General features: G+C 46.7%; 1 protein-coding gene and 1 long non-coding RNA gene across 2 annotated transcripts in view; one reads left to right on the forward strand and one right to left on the reverse strand.

Annotated features, from left to right (window-relative positions):
• Nucleotides 1-20,810, reverse strand: part of LOC144151855 (uncharacterized) — a gene marked incomplete in the record, with an annotated part of 237,826 nt that overhangs the window by 62,631 nt on the left and 154,385 nt on the right.
• LOC144151856 (uncharacterized) overlaps nucleotides 1,066-20,810 on the forward strand; it is a 168,986-nt gene continuing 149,241 nt past the window's right edge. The window contains exon 1 of the long non-coding RNA XR_013318992.1: nucleotides 1,066-1,696. This is a non-coding gene — a long non-coding RNA (uncharacterized LOC144151856). The remainder of the gene's footprint in view (nucleotides 1,697-20,810) is intronic.

The raw sequence follows: 20,810 nt of genomic DNA on the forward strand, positions 1-20,810 counted from the left end.
CTCAAGCCACATCGCGGCTATTAGCCGCGATGGGCCAGACGTATCTACTGCGACAAGGAAATCACATAGTGTCACTTTGTATTGGGATAAGTATATATCTTTCGAAGTGCCTCCAGGCACGAAGGAAAGAATGAAAGCGTTTAACGGCAGTGTTTCAGGGTACTTTAATTTTTAAAGAAAAACATTTGCCTGCAATATCCGTAGCGGCGAAATATAGTACGGTACTCTTGCTGTTCCTACACTATGCGCGTAGCTTCAGCCGGTACTTAATTGCTTTGTCGCGCTGATTGTGATTCAGGCTTATTGTCATCCGACGGTCTTTTAAACGTAAGCCCATGCATAGTTAATATTGGTGGTTTAGTGAGCGACTACATATTTTCCTCTGAAACTTATTTTTGCAGCATGGGTTGCGTTTCGATGCACCATTAGGGCGTTAATTTTTCTTCTTATACGGCGAAATATATTGCAACGTTTTTTACATAAACATCACTGTATACATCCTTGGATGCAGTGGAATCTCAATTACTCGAGCACGTTTAATCCAAATGGCCGCATTACTCTCATAGCCCGTGTACTTCTCCAGACGAACGGAATGTCCATTTGAAATTACTCCCTATAACTCTAGCCCCGCTTATTCGAGCAATTTTTTTTTTCCTCCTTCGATTTCGAGTTGGAACCAAAGCACATTTATGAGACCCCCAAGCTTCAAGTTTATAACATATATCCTGACTCTTCGTCTACTTTCTTCCGACAATGCAAGGTTAACAGAAGTTACCATGGGCCTCCGCTTGACCTGAAGAAGACCTCCGCGGCATCCTTGCGACTAAAAAGCACCTTCAAACTACCCAGAAAGACGGAAACACGAATTAAGTTCGGGGTTGTGGCGTCTGCATCTCTCGTCTCGAGCGGAAAGGAAACCCCTCGCTGTGGTTTCAGCGCTTGGGGTTCAGCGAGACAAGGAGAGGTTGCCGAGGCCGCAGAAGACAGCCCCAACGCGCATGCGCGTACGCACCACCGGAGGACACAGTGTTCCGAGCTTATATATACCATGCACCTTGTGAACAACGCATCAACAGCGCGCATTATCCCTGGCTGCTTAGCCCGCGTTGGAAATGTTTTATTAATGCCAGTGCCCGCAGACTGCAGGCAGAGCCGGGCTACGCTATACGCGACGACGAAGTGGGCAGCGCGTTTTTGGATTCCGATCAGTGCAAATACGAGTCACCACGTTACGGGGGGACGAGCCGCCCGCGAGGCAATTCGCTTTTCGCCCGCTTGCGTGCACGACACTGCCGTGGGACGGCCGTGTACGGCCAGGAGACGTCGTTCCTGGTATACGACGACGACATCGGCAGTGCCGTCCCCGCAGCTAGGACTGAGGGCGGTGTCGATCTGACTCCGACGCAGATGTCGGGCTTGAACGTCTGCCTTCTGCGCTGCGACGAGACTGGAATATTTCAGTTTGTGTACGCTGTACGCAACTGTATACCTCGTGGATCAGCCTAGAAATTTCCGATGACCGCCGCTCATGAAGCCTGACGACTTGGTGGCCACGGGTGTAGTGTTTTACGCGTGTACTGAGGAGGAGCGGGAGACTTTATGAGCGACCGTACCTACAGTACACTCGCGCGGACTTCGAAGATGAGAGGAATTCGCGGAAACTGCCTTTGGCCCGGTGGTCGCACGCGATAAAACGGTGAGCTTTTTTTATCCACCGTTTCGGTGAGAACTTACTGTTCCTTGTTTCGTTTCAATATCAAATGTTACATAGGTACAGGACAACATGAGTAAAGTATTCTAAGTGTCTTTTTATCCTCAGAAGAACCTGGAAGGGCCATAAAACGAGCATTAAAACTATACCGGTCGAATTTTGTGAACGAATATTGGTGAAATTTACGGGTTACAAAACCATCTGCAGAGGATTTCGTTATTTAAGTCCGATCACTGCACGCAGGAAGCTGTTGATTGCCATTTCACGTTTACGTGTAGGTCTCCCCGGTTCTTAGCGCTGTGTTCCGAGCGCCAGTTTCTACAGAACTATTGGAGAACACACTGTTTCGCATGCCTTACATATTCAGCTTATAAATTATTCTTTAAGGTATGAAATTCATTCAGCAGTCCCCGTGCCATGTTCCCATACAGTGAACCCTCATTATAACAAAGTCGCTTTATTCGAGATCTTGCGTTATTTAAATTGTTTAACAGTCACAACTGCGCAACTGCGATGCGTTGAGAGCAAATTGTCACCGCTTTTAATGTGTCGTGTACAACAAAGCCAGCCTCTTGTGCCAAGGGTTTACTGCATTTGTGCGTACGTGGGTGCTTTTATTAGAGAAAGATGCCTATCCCCTTATGTGTATACCTCAGAGGGGGATATGAATTTTCTGCCTCTAAAGTGGGCCATTGGCAAAAAGCACAAGTCAGCCGGTCGCTGAGCAGCTGCGGAGATTCATCAGGTGCCAAGGAAAACAAAGTTGTCCCGAGCCCCTACCCATATAGCTACACACAGTGCGTAATACCAACATGGGAGATTGACCAAGAATGAATCAGAGCTGTGCGTACACCGCGTCTGGAATGCCGACTTGTTTGCTCGCTGGACGGCTTCCTTACACTGCGGCTGAGGTGAAAGCTACATTTCGCACATTTCTTGCCGGCGACAACTTTCGCACAAAAAAGTAAACTGCTGCATACTTTTTAGATGAATGTAACCCAAGTATTAGTAAAATCTCAATACATCTCAATACCAATACAAGAGTCGTCTTGGCGATAATGATCATATATTTTTGCTTCGGGACAGTTTCGATAACACAAGAATGAGAGCCGTTTTCTGTAATCATGCTCCCTCCCCAGATGGCCATGCTTCACTGCCCAACAGGCAATGTGGAAAAGCCAGCTTAGAAAAACCAAACTTACGCCGGTTTTTGTAAAGTCGGCATCCCCCTAGAGCAAGAATGAGTTGCTAAAAAGACACCTTTTAGGGGCAATATAAGCCGTTTTGTATCAAAATATGGAGGCCTTAGGACCTTGTTTTTATTTTCAATAAATTTTTCTATACGGGGTACCGGTTTTCGCGCAGCGGAGAATCCTGCTCTCCAGAGAACATGACGCAGACCAGCATAGCAGCCACAAAACAGCTCCGCTGTTAATATTGGTGCACCGTGCACAGTAACTTAGGGAAGTCTGTAAACTGCCCTACACGCTTTCAGGAATACGTTCTCAGAGCGTGCATAACCCAACCCGTGCGCTTTCTAGCCATAGTCAATTTGTTAGCTATATCGCTCAAGGTGTATGAACCTCTGGTGAACTTTCAGCCACTTACATAGGAGCATTCACCTCTGGTACATTAAGCGCGCGCTATACCAAACCTCCGTTTTCGTCGAGTTGGCACCGTTCGGCTCCCGTATACGCATACGGCGGCTTCTGACAGCCTCGCATGCCGCCGCCGCAAACACGCACGGACGTCGGATCAATCGAAAGCCACGCCGCATGCGGCCGAACTCCAATCACGCACAGATTTCCAATGCGCAAACAGTGCGAATAGATTTTCTTCCGTGCGCGGGCGTACGTACACGCATCTATACGACCGCGCCTGCCGCAAACCTCGTTCGTCATTTCAATCGCGCGTGTAACAACACCGCGGCCGTCGCGAGTGTCCGCATGCACCAACACTGCCCGGCGAGCCCACTCGGTTCGTGTGGGATATGCGATATTCAATAAGCCGAAACCAAACAACCGTGGGGCGCATCGACGTTCGTCGTCAATGCGAAGGGCCGAGCGCGCAACATATAGGCACGCACGCTACAGCACCGTCGCGCCAGAGAAGGCACTACGAGTGCGCAGAACGCTACCAACACGGTGTATGTACACGCAGACAGCCGCGCGTTATTGATAACGCTTCCGAACCTCTACGCCGACTCAATGACGTGCGGGCGGCTTCTGCAAAATGCAAGTCTCTCCGGTGTACGGCGCTGTTTGCTGCGTTTAAAAATAAATATAGGCGCGAGTGAAGGCAACGGCTACGCCACAATCCAGGAAGACGGCAGATCAATATGTGTGCGCACTACTGGGTCCTCGAATAGTCAAAATATGTGGAAAGTTGGCCAGGTTCCAAAGTTTGAGAGCGTTTTCCCTGCCACGCCCATCCTTCCTGCGTGCATGCGCGCGATGGAAACAGGAATAGGTGCGCACACCAGCCTTCATCGGGTTGTGGAGGTCAGTTTGTGCAGATGACTGCGCTTTTAGAGTGCACGCACTAAGGAGGGTCAACCACAAGAAACTTGTCCATACTAATGTAGCACTCCGGCCTCCTCTACGCCCTGGTAATAGTTTTGGAATTTAAATATATATATATAGGAAGCTCGCACTAACGCGTAACACTTGAAGGTAGCGAAGCTGTACGCAACCTTCACGACCATCACGACGGTTTAGGTCCACGATTGCAACCCATTTGCTTCTTCTTCGCTGCCACCCGCCGCGGTGGCTCAGTGGCTAAGGCGTTGCGCTGCTGAGCACGAGGTCGCGGGTTCGATTCCCGGCCGCGGCGGCCGCTTTTCTGATGGAGGCGAAAAGCAAAAACGCCCGTGTGTACGAGATTTCGGCGCACGATAAAGATCCCTAGGTGGTCAAAATTAATCCGGAGCCCTCCACTACGGCGCGCCTCATCGCCTGCGTTGCGTCGGCGCGTTAAACCCCACAATCAATCATCTTCTTCGCTGCCACAACGACGTTTACTCCATCAGTGTTGCTATAAATATGAGCTTCCTTCATTTTTTTTTTTTTTTAATTTGGAAGTGACAGTCATTGGAAATTATCTTGGAGGGGTGCACGCTATGTCGTGTCTTTCTCGTTCCGAGCAAGAGTTGTCACGATTACGGCGAACGCAGGAGTCCTTTTTTTTTTTTTTTTTTTTTTTTTTTTTTTTTTTTTTTTTAGTCAATCTTGGCCAATCTTCCTAAGTGGGTGTGCTTGGCTTGACAAACGGGTGCCGGGAATGCTGGGCGGTTGCCGCAAGGCACACACACACGAGCGCTCGGCATTTTCTTGGCATTTTTTTAACTGCCTCGATATCGCCGCGAGGCATGCACTCACGGGTGCTCGGATTTTTCTCGGTATTTTTAACAGCGGACACGACAAATAACGATTTGCTAAACAGCTTCGCTGTTATTATATAACACGGAATTCATAAGTGATGAGAGCGGGAGCTGTCCCCTTGAAAAGGTGACACGAGGAGAGGGAGATGTCCAGGGCCTCTTCACTAAGATGATGACGACGACGATGGGGATGCTGTGGAGTGCACACAAACGTCCGCAGAGACAAAGTTTAGCTCAGCCTGGCATGTATCATGTTCAAATTACAAAATAGGAGTGTAACCACACACCTGTTTGAAAGACACAGTGCGATTTCGCTATTACGCCCACCAGTCCGGTGTCAGCCAGGCTATTTGTCAGCTAGGCAATGCATTGAAAACCAATAGGGGGCTGGGGAGGTTGTCGGTCATACAATTCATGTTTCTGCGACCTAGAACACCGCACAGTTCACTCTTAAGCCGGCTCCCTTTGTCAGGTATTCTAGGGCAACACGAACAGTAACATTCTAAGTGACAAACAGTACACAAGCAGTGTAGCTATTTCGACAGCTAAATATCTCGTTTCAGCAAATTTATAGAGAAATACTTCACCGAATAAGCGCTTATTTTTATATCCGCGTGCAGTGCCAGAACTGTCCATACAAGGCGACCTAGACGCTGCCGTCCCAATGTATGCACTTATCGACCGCTGTTTCCAACAATCATGGTTTGTGCCTAGGGGCCGGCTGCCACGCGTCCATTTGCTTCGGTCGAAGCTCTCTTTCAATTTGGAGTGTGAACGGTATTTCTCGTGCCCCAATTTTTCTTCGGAAAAAGATGGCAATTTGTGGGTAAGCCTCAACGACTTCCACTTTGCACGGTGTTTTGTTTGGTGTTGCAATTTCTAAGGTAAGTGGATGTAAGGCCAGCTGCTCAAAAATCGACTGCGATTCTATTCGATAGCTACAGAAAGACGCAGCTAACACACAGATGGCACGCAAACTAAGCAGGAATTCCATGCTGTCTAATAAAACACCAGTAAACCAACCCACCTTGTCCCCTGGTGAAATACTGAGCAACGTTAATAACCCCCAAAACATTATGGGGGTCATAAAAGAACGCCTGGCAATAAGACACATCAGGTGAGTTGAACGCTTGGAAAACAGGAAGAACGGGAAGAACTGCAGAGCACCTAAAGCACTACATCCGAAATGCAGTGGCAGGCACGATAACGCGTGCCCTCATAATGTATATGTTCAGCAATTTCTTTACTTGCTAATTTTCATTCCCAAGCTCCCCATGCTCTGGAGAAATGGAATGATGGCACAACAAATATATCTTTTTTTTTCACTTTTACGCCATCACACTCAATCCTTGATTTCTTATACTTTATATGGAACCTGGGGCGGTATCATGCATATAGCCTGCTTACTCATGCGTTGTTTTAGATTATTTTTGCTGTGACACCTGGCGCAAAAAAAATGGGTAGAAATACAGTTAGCAAAATAGTAACAATATGACAACAGTGCGGAACTACTCCCAATTTGGGAATAATTTTTCAAAAAGCGGACTGGGATAGCTATCATTAAATACTCCCTTTCACCCCCCCCCCCCCTCAATAACTTGGTGTAACACAATGTAAAACTGATATCTCTTAGTTCTCGAAGTTCCACAGGAAAGCAATTTGTGTCCTTTTTCACTTCGCGTGAGTAAGGGGCTGTATCATAATGACATTTGAGAGAACTTATGATTGCGATGATGATGACGGTGCGTACTTACGAAGATGTTCGCCTACGTCCCGACTCATCGCCGTAAGCATTCCCTGTTTATGCTCCTAATGATGGTTGCAATGATGACGGGTCACGATCAGGGGCGGTATTCTCGTAACTGTCCCTTTGAAAACGTCCTTTTTGCGTCCCTTTCATCGTGACTTACTTCCGGTTAAGCAGTGGGCCTTTGATTCAAATACCGTAACTGTTCTTGCAAACGCATTTTAAAGAACTGAAACCATATCAGAGTATATTTTATGTGTTTATTGTTCCGCGAGCGAATCAACAATATGGCAACGAAAAATCGTCTGCTCCAAATCGTCTGCTCCGAGTAGCCACGGCTCATAGCTCCGCCGTGCTTGCATGGCGTCACATCCGGGTGTTCGCTTGTAGGCAATCAGGGCTCGCTCAAAAGGGACACTTTTGAAAGGGACACAAAAGGGACAAAACACGGGAATACCGCCCCAGTATATAAGCACGAGTTCGTACAAAAGCTTTTGGAACCAATAGCGTGTATCACCTCTGATGTCAAAACAGCCGGACGGTTCACTGAAAATATCCCTGTCGTTACTCCCTCCTTCATCTGCCAGTGCGCGGCACAAAAAAGAAATAAGCGCGTTGCATTGATAGTAAAGTTTACTCGTTAGCACATCCCCGTTCTTGCTACGGACTCGACGACACGAAAAGCGGGAGAACTAAGTTACCCTTGTTGTGGTGGCACTGACGAGGAAGATGCGGTGCATTCCGTCAGATGAGAGTCTTATATGCGCGTAATACTGTGAGCGATAGCAAGAGGAGTACAGGAAAACGGCAACAGAATTTCCGCCACAGGCATGCACGAGACGCGACAAAAGACGCCGACTGCTGGCTCAGCCTCGCCTATTCTACCGGACGGGTAGCGTGAGAGAACCCCCTACATGCAAACTTTAATCCACAATCCGCTGTCCTGGAGGAAGATGCCTGATGACGCCTTCTGGCCGCAGACATCAGCACTCCCCTGTGCCTCTCCGCCGCCGGACAAAGTGTCCGTTAAATATAGAAGATCGTACGCATCCATGTGCCATCGCACGGGGCGGTACGTAATGCGGAGTGTTCAAAGTTCGAGAGTAAAAGTGAAATATACTCTTCAAGAGTGCACGCGAACTGCCTAAAAAGTGTTAAAATAACCTTGTTGTGATGCCACACAAGTGGTCCCATAATACAGAACGGTTCAATTGCTCGATCCTGCGATCAACCATCTCTTGAAATGAGTTACCTTGTTCTCCTGTATGAAGGCTGTAGTGTGCCACCATTAGCGCATTTTTTATGTACGTGCATGTCGTACTCCTGGTAGGTACGGTCATTTTACTGTGTCGACTACCTCGATAGTAGACATGCAGGCTTAAAAATACATACTTACGGGCCTAAATGCGGTTGGCAGCGCGCAAGGGCTTGTGCAACGTCTAGAGAAAGTTTCTAGGCAAAGTTGTGTATGTGACTTTATGTGCGCTCACTTTCTGATAATGATTTCAAAGGGGTGTTTAAGAAAGCAAGCACACACAAAAAAGCCAAGCAGCACCGTGAAAAGCGGAAGATTTATCATTAAGAACTCTAAAACAATGGACGTGTCGCCGAAAGACGACAGTCGTTGCCGTCCTTGCTACGGAAATTCATATTTTCTCTTTCCCCCTCAACTCTGACGTTCTTCCCATAATAAACCCGGTGGAGGGTTGCTGAAGTCAATTCAATTTTACCGCGTTCCACTGCTCCGGCGCAATCTACTGAAACCTTTTGTTGCTGTTGGACTTCTTGGAATGCCCCAGGAGGGCTAGTGTAGCGCACTAGCGCTTTTTGTATTTTTGGGTCAAAGCATTTGTTTCAAGGCGCATTTTTTCTTTTGCTGCCACAAAAATCAAGGAGCCATGTATTTTTAATTAAAAGAATACTGCAGATATCACCTACGTATTGACGTTTTGACTCAAACATGACTAATGTTTTCTTTTTCCTCATAAATGTTGGCAAATATGAACACTGCAACCATATTTAGCAGTTAGCAGTTCGGAAATGTTTTGCCTATATAAACGTCTCCTTCAAGAATTCTTTTAACTTTTAGCGGCTGAATCTAGGGACAGACAGGCAGACAAGCAGACAACACTTACCGCGTTTAAGTAACAAAGACTATTGTCTTTAAAAGGAAAAAAAATATTTTTTTAGGGCCATCCGGGCATTATAGTTTCATACTGGAGAGGGGAAACTGCCATCTAAGCTCTTGACGCCATGGGAGACGCCATACTTTCCTCTCTAGCTTGGGTTGCAGTATCGCTTCTTTCCGCTCACGGCACCAAAATCAAAAACGGAAACATTTTTAACAGCGGAGCTGTTATATGGCTCGGAATGACGACAGCCTGTCCTGGTCACGCTCCCTCTAGAGCAGGTATCTCCGCCCCGCAAGAACTGGTGCCCAGTATAAAAAAGTCCACAAAAGAATAAACGCAGGTCCTGGGTTCGTCATATTGTTATGACGGCTTACTTAACCCCTGAAAAGATGTCTTTCCACCAATGCATATGTGTTAAGGTGTAAAGCCGACTATAAAAAATTGGTGTAAGCCAAGGAGGTTAAAAACAATTTTTTTAACCTCCTTGGTGTAAGCTTGGTTTTGTAAGCTGGCTTTCTCACATTGCATGTTGAGCAGTGAAGCATGACCATGTACGGAGGGAGTGTGATTACAGTAAACGGCTCTAACTCTTGTTTTATCAAAAGTGCCCCGAAACAAACTATATGACAATTAGCGACTAAGACGACTATAAGATGACGCACAAGAAAGAAGCCGAAGCTAAACGGAATCTCCGTAAAGACAACCCACAGCTCCGCTGGTTCATAAGATTTCACACTGGGTGGAACTGGGTTTAATTTTTTTTAACAGCGGAGCTTTTATTGCTGGCCATGATGTGTGCGGTGTCGAAAACCCGGGTCATAGTTAGTCGCTGTTTACCGCGCACGTGAGCACGCGCCTCGCGAAGAGTGCCCGGCGTCGTCCAGGCTTCCGCGTGGCGCTCGCAAAAAAAAAAAAAAAAAAAAAAACAAGAAATCAGTTTACGTGCTCGCGCTACAGATGCACACTTCGCGAAGCAGGTTGCCGCCGGTTCTAGCGCGAGCTGACGCGTTCCAATTTGGGAGAAATGTAAAAGCCTGTGGACAAAACGATCCGGACCCGCCAGTCTTGCATGAGGAAGACGACCAAAGCGACGGATATGAGGCTGACTACTACTATAACAGTGAAAAGCGAAGACGGAACGTGTAAATAAACAATTTCAAAGCCAATGAAATGCGTGGTGGTGCATCAGAACAAAATCCTCCAGCTTCGCTGTGGTTCAAGCCTTGCGCGACGTAGTGCAAGCTTCGCCAATTTTTCTTGTTCGTCTTGCATGAAAATTTTAGAAATATCTCACAAAGACACCTTTTATGGAATTTTATTGATAAAGAGATTTAAATAGACCTTAAACGAGAATACTCTGGTTTTATTCAGCCACGTACAACTTATGAGCTCGTTCATGAGCCATGCCAAGTAAAAAATTGGCCGCGTATCTGCACTTCGTTACAAATGTCGACGAAAAACGATAGTCGTCTGGAGGCCCTGTTAAGTAAATATCTTCCTTCTCTTTCCGGCTCACCTCTCATGCTGTTCCTCTCCCGTCTCGTTTTTCCCAGGATAAACACGCTAGCGGTTTTCTCGTGTCTATTTAAATTTACCGCGCTCCACTGCTCCACACCGCATGTCCCGATTCCAGCTCTGCCGTATACGGCGGAGACGCGCGAGAATCGAGGCACCATACTTACTCCCCGTGCGTTCCAAGGGGAACGTGAACACTATACACTATGGAACATTTCGTTGCTGTTGCCGTTTGAATTTGTAAAATTCTGCGAGGGAAACTATGGGCGACCGCTTTTGTATTTTTCTGGATGTATCTTTATTGAAATCAACCATCCGTGTTTTTTTAATTAACAAAGCACTGCGCATATCCCTTGTGTATTGATGTGTTGCCCCAGATAAGCGTAATATTTCGTTTTGGCTCAACTATGTTGACAAGTATGAACATTGCCATCTGACTTAGCCGTTTAGATTTGTCTGTGGGTATATAAACCTATTGTGCAGCGTCTGTTTCACTTTGGTCGGGTGGATAAATCGAGGGACAGAAAGACAGACAGACCAAAATTTTAGCGTTTGGGTAGCCGAAGAAAAACTGTCGTCTTTAAGATGGAGCGCGTCTCCGCTGTGCATGACGGCACTCTCGCTGAGGTGCGGCTCGCGTAGGGACTAGCGACGGATTTCCCTCAAGAATATGGTAGTCTTAAAGTCTACAGTCCGAGCGAAGGGAAATGGGCTGACTTGAAAGCGTTGGTATAATAACATCGAATGATCGTTTACCTCATCTGAAAAATTGGACGCGAATCTGCATGCTTCGCTGCAAATGATAACGAAAGGCGATGACACCTTTTCCTTCCCCTTCCAACCCTCGTGCTCTTTTCCTCCTCTCTTTCTTATCAAATTCACCTCCTCTCTATACATATCCTCTTCTTTGTTCACCACCCCTGACACGATTTTGCTCCTCCCTTCTTCCCCTCATCCCTGATCCTTCGACCACGACGCTGCCACTCTTCTGCCCCTCCAATACTCTACCCTCCATGCGGACTCCTCTACCTCTGCCCGCTCCACATTACTCTTCTCCTCTGGCCCTGCCCATTTCCCCTGAGCGTAGTAGCGGTATAGTAAGGGATTTGGTATTCCGAGAGAAAGTTACACCAAGGGTATTATCGTGCTCGGCTAAGGGCACACCTACATTCAACTTGGGGCGTTGGGGGAAGGGAAATACAGGTAGCGGTACAGTGTAGAGAGAGAAAGGCAATCCCCCTCCCTAAACTTTCAGCCCCTCGTCTTTTTTCGTCTGCTTCCGTTCCCCTTGTTCCTCCTATTCCCCTCACCCTCTGTTATTCTCAATCCTTCTTCAGGGTCCCCACGTCCCCTTCCGCCTCTTTTCGGTTTTCCTTTCTACTTCTCTCTCCCCCAGGTCCTTCTATCCTCGCCACACCACAATTTTCTTCACCACCACGCATGCCGTTTCCTCCCACTCGTCCACTCCCCTACTTCCTCATATTTTCCATTCACTCATTCGCGCTTGTCCACCTCCACCTCACCATTCCCTCACCTTCCGCTAAATTTTTTTCGCCCTATTCCCGTCCTCTCATTTCCCTGTCTATCCCACCGTCCCTCCTTCCCTCGTCATCCCCTTTTGTGCTGCACTACCCTTCCCCTCCCCTCACTCATTTGACCTTCTCCTCATCACATTTTTTTTTCCTCACTTACATCCGGGTGTCAAACTTCGCCACTTATACTGGCATTTAAGCCACCCCGAGGGAGCTTCTACAAGCGTGCCACAGTTATAGTGGAAACGCCGGAGCCGTGGAAGATTTTTGCGTCGATTAGTGCTCCATTTGCTGGAACAACGTTGCGTTTTAGCGCAAGAATGACGGCGCTTCAGCACACCGATGGCTATGTTGGAGCTGCTTTGTGCACAAATTCAAGCTTCCGCTGTGAACTTTTGCACGACGGGGCTTGACCTGAGAAGAAAGCTAAAGCTGAATAAAGTCTACAAAATTTCGGAATGTTTAAAACGAATGGTAATGCTGTAAAATAAAGAACGCTAGTCGAGCTGGCAGATACGTTAGCAGTGTGGTTTCTTTTCATATGTTGAAGTTTGCGTAGCTGAGAAGCGGGTCCAGACTAAACCGTATATTCTGGGTGCTTACCGGTGAAATACGTACGGACTGGAACGGTCGGTACGGATTGCCGTACGGCCGCTTCATTTTATGCGAGCAGCCGCACTGCCAGGGAAGCGAAGCTGGCGAGGTTGGGATTAAATTTCGCACCACCTGACGGAGGTCGCCGTCCCCACACCGCAAATTTTCGGCACACTGGCTCCCATCGTCGCCGGCTGCTATGGGGAGGTCGCTATCTGTAAAGCCGGCCGTGAATTTCTACAGTGTGACCTTGGTGAGTGCTGCACAGTGTTGTACACGTTCCTGTAAAATAGGAACGAAAGCTCGTTCCTCGTTCCTTCCCAATTTCGAAACGAGTTCCCGTTACAAGTTCCTTTATTGCGAAAGGAACGCGTTCCAGTTCCCCTTCGAAAATTGGAACGTATCGTTACATTAGCGTTACAATTAGGTTTTTAAATTAAAATATAGTTTCGGATAATCCTGGGGCGAAATTAAGTGAGAAATTTTAAACTGACATCGAACTACGTATATTACACGAATATTAACACCGCCGGCAGCAGATTATCTGGAGATAATAATAATCAAAAGAAAATCTCCAAGGCGAATTTTTTCAGGGAGCACCAGACCAACTCCAGACGGCGCTAGGACATTTCGGTGCAGGATGTTTGTGTGCGGAAATTTCGGTGTACGGACATTCCGGTGTACGGACATATCGGTGTACGGGCGTTTCGGTGCTCGGAAATTTCGGTGTGCGGACATTTCGGTTTGCAAACTTTTCGGCGACCAAATTATCCGGTACTTGCCTGTTTGCGAGAGCCGTTATATTTTTATTTCCGCTTAACTGCGGAAATATGGATAACAATCTGGAGCAGTAAATTTATTTATTTATTGATGTCACGTTTGATCTTTGCCAGGTATTTCTAGAAATTCTGCATTTATATATTTTTGTTTAATACCTATTCCTGGGGCACCTGTTTTGCAGCCTATTGAATTCTTTAGCACACGTTTTGTTCATTTACGATTGGTTGTGAATTTATATTCGCTCTTTTTTAGCTAAGACCGGTGTTTACGATGGTCCGATGCCTTTTTTGTATTTTTTAAAAATTACACACCCCCAAAATTACAAATTGCATGCACACTCTCAATATCCAAAACGTAAACATTAGCTAGCCCCCCAGAATGCAGAAAACCTTATGAAGGATATTACGTAGGCTGGGCTGCCTTGCTAAAATGAATTTGCGAACACTGGTCTACGATATTGTCGTGGAGGAAGAACGGGCCTTTTTGAAAACAGCCGCAGCTTCTAATGTCCTAAATGTTGATTAAGGGCGTACGGGTTGTGCATACAAATTCCACTCGTCTGGTTCGGGAAAACAAACCTTCATTTTATGTTTAGACGCCTACATTCACCAGATTTTAATTCTATGTCCTAGCCCCCCTTTTCCGCCTGCACGCTCGAATCTCGTCCACATTTCTTTTTCAATCATATTATTTTTGGTTTCCCCTGCAAATCCTACAGGCTTGGCGGAATTCACGGTCTCCGAAGCCTCACTGCAGTGATACAGGAAAAAGCTTTACATTCACCAGGAGCTCACGAAACCTCTATAATGTGCAACAAAAAGCCACCCAAAAAGCCGCTGAGAACACAATGGCCACTATAGTTTGCTAGCTACGCCCTTCCGCGCGTCGCGGTCATACCGATGGCGCCTCCACTCCAGGAATCGCTCTTTCTTCGCCTTCAGTCTCCCCATTAAGAATCAACTCTTCAAGTCGCGCATATCCTGGACATTGCTTTCTCCCATTATAAGGAGCGAAAAAATTGAATAAGGCAATGTGACGAGAGCGGCAACAGTCGTGTTCAAGTTTTCGAAGTCCAGTTGACGCAATGGTGAACCACAAGTGACACCCCTCTCTTTCTACAAGGGGGCTTGTAGCCGCCGGGCTCAGCCTTCCCCTCCCCTAAGTAACGCCACCGTAAGTGCGATCGTTGGCTGGTTAGTTTTAAGTAGAACCGAAACCCAATGCAACAAATACGACATTGATGGAGAAAATAATTAAAACGGAATGCACACGCGCTTACTACCTCGTTTTTCTGTGGCTTTTTTTTTTCGCAGATGCTTTGCTGTGTGTTTGTGTGTGAGGGGGGGGGGGGCAGAACGGGCTAAAAGCAGCAGCGTCTGGCCCCGTTGGGTGAAGTGAAAGCAAAGCGCTTCCAAAACACTTAAAGTATTAGGGTTGTTCTCATGAATGTTAAAATAATAAAAAAAAAGGTTGAAAGCCCGCGAGGGTTTAGCGTTAATTTTCACGCACGACGGGGCAAGCACTAGTCTCGAACGTAAAATCATATCAAGTCACGAAATTACAATATTAAAGCTAAAATGTTCAAAGAATGCCTGGGAAATCCGTGACTCAAAATGTCTGGGCCAAGACGTCGTGCACCAAAATTTCCGTGCACAGAAATGTCCGCACCGAAACGTGCTGCACCTAGAGGTCCGACACCGAAATCTCCGGATCCCTTATTAGACAATCTTTCCCCGTCAGGGACAAATTCTATCGGCCAGACGCGCGTCCTGACCTCACCAGGCAAACGATGAAAGGTGAAAAGCATTCTCGCGGCTACGCTATTCACCCGTCGAACGCCGCGTAAGTTCAACCAGCATGAAAGCAAGCACAAGCTGCGGCCTGCTGCGTGGTTATTCTTCTGCCTTTGACCTTTGAGGAAGCACTTACGGCTGAAGGGCGGGAAAGTTGGCCAGCTTATAGGAAGAGAAACACAGTAGCAACTTGTGTATTTTCGTACTCGAGCCTTGGCATCAAAAACAGCCAAATCCTAGCGATGTAACGGCAGGAACGCCGTTCCTGCCATTCCTTCAAAAACATAACGAGTTACCGTTACAGTTCCACCGACCCTTAATGGAACGGTGGCGTTCCTCCGTTCCTCCAAAAAGGAACTAGTTCCAGGAACGCCGTTCCTTGTAACGCCGTTCCGTACAACACTGGTGCTGCACAAAAGCCTAGGCTGAGGCCCCTGTGGCCTTAAAGCAATACTCCTGTATCGGCCATTACTCTACATCAACTATTAGCACAGTTTCAACCAGCTGAAAAGAGCTCTCATCAAAGGCGCCGACAGGGGGAAGGGGAGGGAGAGGGGAGGTGGGGAGAGGGCCCCAGCCCTCTCCGGTGATTCATGGGGGGCAGCACTACCCTCTCCCTCCCCCCCCCCCCCCCCCCCCTGCCGATGCTGACCCCAGACCACCTAACCCTGCTCTCCAAAGTTTTTCACCAGTTGAAATTTCTTTTTTAATTGCCTTTGCCTTTTCACTTGAAGTTTTGTTGTGGGTAAAAAGCTTGCTGCATCATTGTTGGGGCATACGTGCACGGCTGACTGTCATACTTTCCATTTATCCCTTCAAACCATTACCACCGGAGGACACGGGCCCTAAAAGCAGCAGCGGTGGCTACGTCATCCGTATTTTCATTTCATTATTTTTTTGCTTGTGGCTGTGAACGCCATGTAGACACAATATACATTTAAATGTACACACAGGAATAAATTATATTTTTTTAAATAGAAGAAAGGTGTCTAGGAACCTGCGTTTTCTAATGTTAAGGATAACCTATGCTCAGGAAATGAAAATGTTGCTGTATGACCAACTCGCTTTAAATTTCTTTGCGTGCTTTTTTAAGCCTGAAAAAAGGCCGCAGTCTGCAATGATTCCTTCGGCAGAGTTCATTTATTAGGGGCTTCTGAAATCCATGTAAGTCTCATGTTTCTCAGAATTGCTACTCTTCCCAGTAGGCAATCCTGACGGCTCATAAAAAGAAGCTATTCTAATAATTTACATTTCATATGGATTAATAATACATCGTAACTTGCATACAAAGGTCACGAATTTATATAATTCGTTCAGTACCGAAAATACGGCAAAGCCGCATTAGTTCAAAAATGGAATAAGGTTATGGGTTTTAAGTTTCAACACATAATTCCACACCAGGGCTTAAGGCGCGCCGTAGTGGAGGGCTCAGGATTAATTTTGGACACCTCGGGATCGTTCATATGCGCACAAATTTCGAGATATCATATATATACACGATGATGATTATGGTGATGATGATGATTATGGTGGTGGTGGTGGGAAAATTTTATCATCGTCATCTTTCCATCCCCAGGGGCTGCAAGTAAAGTGAGTGAAATAATATACACATTCGAGCATGCATATATCGAATTAATGTCTATATCGAAGTTTGAACATCCCCTCAGAAACTGTTTTGCGCGTGTATCGAACTCTCGATCACGGACACATTCGATATATCGAATGCTGCGCCGCAAGTACCCCTGCAAGTGAGTTTTTCCTATGATGAGGATGACTTCTCCCGGGCGCTGCCGTGCTCGGTGAGAAGGAGGCATCGAACGCCTCCTTATTCTTATTCATAAGGATGGAGATCCCAAGGACCTCAAGAATTGCAGATCCGTCAGCCTACTCTCCGTCGTGTACAAGCTTTTTCCAAAGTTATAGTTAGCCCCATAGGTGACAGTCTGGATTTACAACCCAGTGAGCGGGCTGGGTTTAGGAAAGAATACTGAACCATGGATCACATTTATGTTGTCAATCAATTGATAGCAAAATTAAAGCCGTTCTACTCAATGTGAAAGCTGCCGGAAGAGCGGGGCAGTGATTCGCCATAATGAGGGGTGGCGCCGTTATCCGCTCACCGTTAACACCCAACACGCTCTTCGCCGCCCTGTCTTACTCCTTTCTGGATGAACACGCAATTCAAATTCCCCGCCTACGCAGTGTGCACGCGCCCTGTGCCTGAAACTGCGCCATCGGGAGTTCTGTTCTTCTTGTGCTTGCTTTAATTTCGTATGCTGGAGCTGTTTTGCGTCATTTCGAACGAGTAATTTTTTTCTTGCGTGGCTGGAGCCTTTCTGCGTCATTTCGAACACGCCATTTTTTTTTCTTTCGCAGCCGATTTTGCGCTTACCATCGTAAAAACCAACCCAACGAGCGCTCCTAACTAAATGAACGCGGGGTCTGCCGGTTATATACACAGATTTTTCCAGAAATGTACCTGCAATTATCTTTGCACTAAACAACGGGAGATGTGTAACAAGCGCCAGCGGTTCACGAGTTTCGAATGGTTATGACTATTTAAACCGGGTGGTTTTCGAAGCCTCAGCGCAACTCTCTTATGACAGTACACCAGGCTCTACTTCGGTCCGTTATCTCGCTGCCCCGCCTGATTCAAACAGTCGCTTGACATCGACCGTTAGCGAGCTACGACGACAAGGCGAGCCCATAAAGGGCTCTGCACTTAAAATCCGCCGAATACACTAAACCCCTTTACAAGACATTTATAGACTATGAGGAAGCGTTTGGTTCCGTACTCACCGCAGCCGTGCTAGAAGCACTAAAAGACCAGGGAATTTAGGAAACCTACACATGATTTCTAGAAGACATATATAAAGAAAGCACGGACACGATAACCCTCCTCAAGCAAAGCGATAAATTCCTGGTCCGGAAGGGAGTAAGACAGGGAGATACCACCTCGCCAAAACTAATCACACCATGTATGAGGGGGTGTTTAGAAAGCCTGACTGGGAAAACATTAAGGATAAACGGAGAATACTTGAGCCATTTGAGGTTTGCGGTCGACATAGTATTGCTGAGTGAGACTGCAGAACACCTGCAAACAATGCTTGATGAACTACAATCAGAAAGCATGTTCTTGGGGCTAAAAATAAATATGAATAAAGCTACAGTAATGAGGAATGAGCATGCGAAAAACTTCCTGTTCAGCTTAGGAAACGAAACACCAGAAGTAAAAGAATACAACTACCTCGGACACATGGTTAGTGCTGACCCCAACTACGAAAGATAAATCCGGCGCCGAATAGGTATGGGCTAGGGAGCACTCAGCCAATACTTACAACTATAGAAAAGTAAGCTACCTGTATCACTCAAAAGAAAAATCTACAACCAGTGCGTACTGCTGGTTATGACGTACCGAGTTGAAACTTGGCGTTTTACTAAACAACTAGAAAGCAAACTTAGGTCCGCTCAACAGGCCATGGAACGAATAATGTTAAGAGTAACACTCAGGGCCAGGAAACGAGCTACCTGGGTCCGAGAACAAACTAGAGTAGGAGATATCACAGTGGAAATAAAGAAAAAAAGAAATGGACTTGGGCTGGCCCTGTAGACAGGCAAACCGACAACCAGTAGACAATTGAGGTAACAGAGTGGATACCATGAGATGGATCTAGAAAAAAGGGAAAGACCAGTAATCTGATGGAGGGATGAAATAGGGAAATTGAGGGGTAAGGAGCACAGGACAGGAGCAGTTGGAGGTCAATGGGAAAAGGTCATCGCCCCGCAGTGGACCTGAGTAGGCTGCTGCTGCTAATAATAATGGTGATAATGATGATGATGATTATGAGATGTACAGCTGAAACAGTGCGTACGTTCGCAACAGGTGCATAAACGAGCGAAGGAACCCTGCTGCCCAATTTGCTTTGATGGGTTGCTTCCACGCTGACACTGTCCCTACGTTTTGGGGGAAGGTCAGAACGACAGCATAGTGCCTTCCCTTATATGGTCGCCTGTTCCATGACGTGCGCAGGTCGGAGTTACATTTATTCTTCAATTGTTGAAGCATATTAGCGCCCAAGTCCTGTGTGTAGGACATACAAGACGAAACAGCAGTTTTTATTATAATCACATTATCTTAGGTATAACCACGTTCGGGGGGTTTTGATAGCGAATTGTTGGCCCAGTTCACTACAGCTGTATTTAGGCATCTGCGACAAGTCGCACAGAGGCACTTTGCGCACTTTTAGCCCTACTTTTTCTGTTCCATCATGATTTCTGAAACCTTTCTTTTTTTTTTTTTTTTTTTTGAGATGGAAGACGAATAAATGCGCTTTTGGCGAGCGTTGGTGCTGCTGTTAGGGAACCCGCCCGGTGGGGGCTTCCCTAGTCCGGGATGGCCTGGCCTTGGCTGGCAGTCAAGGCCCCCCTCATTATCCCAGGGCCCGGAAGTTTCAGGCAGGCAACCCACTGCAAGTAACAAACAGGGGCAAGGGCTGGGGGGAGGGGGGGGGGGGGTTGTGGTTGTCCGGCCCTCCTATACGTGATGGTATAGGGTGCCAGGTAAGGGACATAAATTACAGGTGTCCGGATATACGATGGAGTAAAAGTCACGAAGAAGGGTGCGATAGGGACAGATATTGTTCTACAGTCTTCGGAGGCTGGTAGCTCCTTGTCTAGATAACCGTGGATGTGGAGCCAGAAAATTCTCCTGATTAGGCGGTAGTAAGACCGGATATCTTCATATTTAACCGAAGGTTCCGTCTTGAGGGCAGCAGGCAATGCTTGTCCATCGTAGATAGTGGTCCGGTGTACGTGCGCGCGGGCAGCGGCATGGGCCGCGTCATCATTGGAGAAGGATGTGTCCAGGCACCCATACGATTTGTATCTCAGGTAGATAATTAAGTGTTACAGAATCTCCCTTAAACGCATTTGAGCTACAAGCGGTATACCTGTGTTGCTACGAGGTTGCGCAGATGCATAGCATATAACCTCCTTTAATCGACCAGATTTACGGGAAATCCCCTTCAATATAACCCAGCGCACCTGGCGCATGGGAACAAAGCTTCCTTACTACAACAACCTTAAATTGTGGCGATTTTGAAGGTATGTCGCTGGTTTGGTGGTAGAGATTTGGTGGTAGTAATTTTCCTTTCCGAGAGTATCCCCGTCATCCTTCTAAGATACGGAAGCCATGGATTACCAGGGAAATATTTTTAAAACCCAAACGAAACAGTTATAGAATACGTTCGTTAGCACTCGGAACCGACAGCACTGTTGAATTTAATGAAATTCAGAAATAAATTAAACGATAAACTTCGAAAAGCCAGAACTCAATACTATCTTGACTCGTTTCAGTCATGCAAAAATGATACACGGAAAATTAGGAAAACATTTAACACGTTATTAAACCGAACCGCAACCGGATTGTTGATAGAAAAAAATTAAGGACGGAGTAGATGTTCCCGCACATTTAGTTCCTGATGACTTCAACGACCACTTTACACAATTCAAGGAATCCATTGCAAATAATGGTGCACGCGAGTATATGACGCATACTTGTAACAGAACAATTTTTTGGCACCCACTACGGAAACAGAAGTAATAAATGTGTTATCTACTGTAAAAAA

This window comes from Haemaphysalis longicornis, unplaced genomic scaffold (genome assembly GCF_048455015.1).
Source record: "Haemaphysalis longicornis isolate Haplotype H1 unplaced genomic scaffold, Haemaphysalis longicornis Haplotype H1 scaffold_9, whole genome shotgun sequence".
Classification (NCBI taxonomy): domain Eukaryota; kingdom Metazoa; phylum Arthropoda; class Arachnida; order Ixodida; family Ixodidae; genus Haemaphysalis; species Haemaphysalis longicornis.